The sequence below is a fragment of the Schistocerca piceifrons genome, unplaced genomic scaffold (genome assembly GCF_021461385.2).
Source record: "Schistocerca piceifrons isolate TAMUIC-IGC-003096 unplaced genomic scaffold, iqSchPice1.1 HiC_scaffold_1208, whole genome shotgun sequence".
NCBI classification, from domain to species: domain Eukaryota; kingdom Metazoa; phylum Arthropoda; class Insecta; order Orthoptera; family Acrididae; genus Schistocerca; species Schistocerca piceifrons.
This window is the reverse complement of record NW_025727024.1, coordinates 47,501-50,000: the sequence shown is the minus strand read 5'-3', so window position 1 is coordinate 50,000 and position 2,500 is coordinate 47,501. Positions and strand designations below refer to the sequence as shown.

At 64.6% G+C, this 2,500-nt stretch overlaps 1 pseudogene; it reads right to left on the bottom strand.

Annotated features, from left to right (window-relative positions):
• LOC124729424 overlaps positions 1–2,500 on the bottom strand; it is a 7,331-nt pseudogene that overhangs the window by 2,165 nt on the left and 2,666 nt on the right.

Below are 2,500 nucleotides of genomic sequence, written 5' to 3'. Positions count from 1 at the left end.
GTCCGCCTCCCGCCCGCGACTGCGCCGTGCCTTCGTAGGGAAGGCGTTGATGCGGGCGCGGAGGGCGTCGATGTATTCACGCCCAGATAGCAGGCGACTGGTGTCGGCGACCCACTGATGTTGGCCACTGACGGCGGCAGAAGATGACAGTGCCGCACCGTCAATGGCGATGTGTAGGCGCGCCGCCCACATTTCCCCAACCTGCGTTGACGATTTGAGGAGGTGGCCCTCCCACATTAGGTGGCGCTCCAGCACCTCGATCTCACGCTGTACCTCATCCATGCCTGCACCGTCGCAGGCTGGCCCTATCCTCTTCAGCGCCAGGAGACGGGACCGACGGAGGGTCGGACCCATCCATCGGCAAGATGGAATGCCGAGGCCCCCCTGGGCAACAGGAGCGTGGAAGTATCCCAGAGGGGTGTCCGCCGGAAGGCGGAACCATCTCCTGACGGCGGCCCGGATGGTAACGTCGGCCGACTTCAATGCACCCACCCGGGTGCGGCTGAGGGCCAGCCCGTGGTACAGGCCAGGGAGAAGTACGTTGGTGAGAGCGTGGAGGCGCTGTTGCGGCTTCAGCGGAGCTCGGGAGATGACGTCAAGCTGCTCCACCAGGTGGCTACGTGGATTGAAGACACAGCGACCCGCCGTGGAAAATTGCAGCCCCAGGTACCGGAAGGTTTCACCCACACGCAGGGCAGGCATGGTGGTATTGCCTGCTGTGAAGGTGACATTGCTGTCCACCTTCACCTTCTTCTCGCGCCCTGACGCGACTAAGGCGAGGGTGAAACACTTCCGGGCGTTGATCTGCAGCCCCAGGTGGGCGAGGGCTGCGGTAGCTGCGTCGATGAGGGACTGCAAGCCCCTCGGGGTCGCTGCAAACAGCAAGACGTCATCTGCAAAGGCCGCAGCGTTGACTCTGCGACCGAGGATCCGAGCTCCGATGTGGGAGGGCAGTTGGCCTAAAACGTAGTCCACCGCAAAGTTGAACAGGAGGGGGGAGAGGGGATCGCCCTGGCGAACGCCCCGTGCTGGCTGCACAGACACGCCCACGCCGGCGCCGTCCGCTATCACTGACGTGCTGCCCTCGTAGCACCGCTCGACATACTCGACAAAGCAATCCGGCAGGCCATGCGCCTTCAGCACGGGGCGAAGGGCAGCATGATCTACCGAATCGAATGCCTTAGATACGTCGATCGATGCCACAAAGACAGAGCGGCAGGAGCGAACTGCGTCGGTGAGAGCAGTGTCTAAGATGAAGGTATTTTCCAACATCCCATCCCGAGGGATGAATGCCCGCTGACGTTCGTCCACAGCACATGCGCGCATCAGGCGTGACGCGAGAACCTTGTGAAAGGTCCGCGCCAACACCGAGCAGACCGTAATGGGGCGAAAGTCAGCGGGGGATGTTGGTGCAGCCGTTTTCGGGAGAAGGGACGTCCGCGCGCGAAGCAGGCGTTCCGGAAGGGCGCGGGCCAGAAGGAAGAGATTCATCACTTTCACCAGGACTTCGTGCGGCAGGCGCCGCAACTCCGCTGGGGTAAGGCCGTCCGGCCCGGCTGCTGATCCCCTGGGCGGCAACGCGGCGGCGACCTCCTCATGTGTGACCGGCCCCCATATGCACTCGAGAGCGACAGGCTCTGAGTGCGGGAGGAGGCGGTCACGAATGAAGCCCGCGGTGGAGATGGGCTTCTTGGTGAAGAGGTCCGCCCAGAAGTCCAGCAGACCAGGGATGGCAGGTGGCGGCTGGAGCAGGGTGCCATCCAAGAGGCCGCGCACGCGACGTGCACGCGACCGTCGGAAGGCATCCTGCGTTCTCGCGTACTCCCAGCGGCGCCGCTTGCGCTTCTGCGTCGGCGGCGCGGCAGGCGGCCGCTTCGGTGGTTGGCGCGGCCGCTGTGTCCTGGTGATCGATCTCTCCCCTCTGGACCCGACCGACGCAAGGGCATCCGGGAGCATGCCCAGGATGACATCGGGCGGCGTGCCCCGCCCCAGACCTATGACACGATCCAGGGCAGAGAAACGCTGGGCGGAAGCGGGTAGCCCCGCCAGATGCTCCCAGATGGCGGCGTCAGTCGGCCCCTCCGGCGGCGGCCCGGTGGTGTCGGCCGCGAAGTCCTCGGCTGCGTCGACGGGCGGCGCAGCGGCCTCGCCCGCGTCAGGCAGCGGGCTCGCTGCTCCCCGGCGGGACGCCGGCTCTTCCCCCCGACCGATCTCAAGCGCCTCCATGAATTGGCGGACAAGCTGCTTGTGGGCAGCTTGCCGCCGTCGGCACTTGATTGCCTCGAGCGTTCGGTCGGGGAACATCCTGCGTTTACCCGCGCTTGCTTGAATTTCTTCACGTTGACATTCAGAGCACTGGGCAGAAATCACATTGCGTCAACACCCGCTAGGGCCATCGCAATGCTTTGTTTTAATTAGACAGTCGGATTCCCCCAGTCCGTGCCAGTTCTGAGTTGATCGTTGAATGGCGGCCGAAGAGAATCCGCGCACCCGCGCGCCC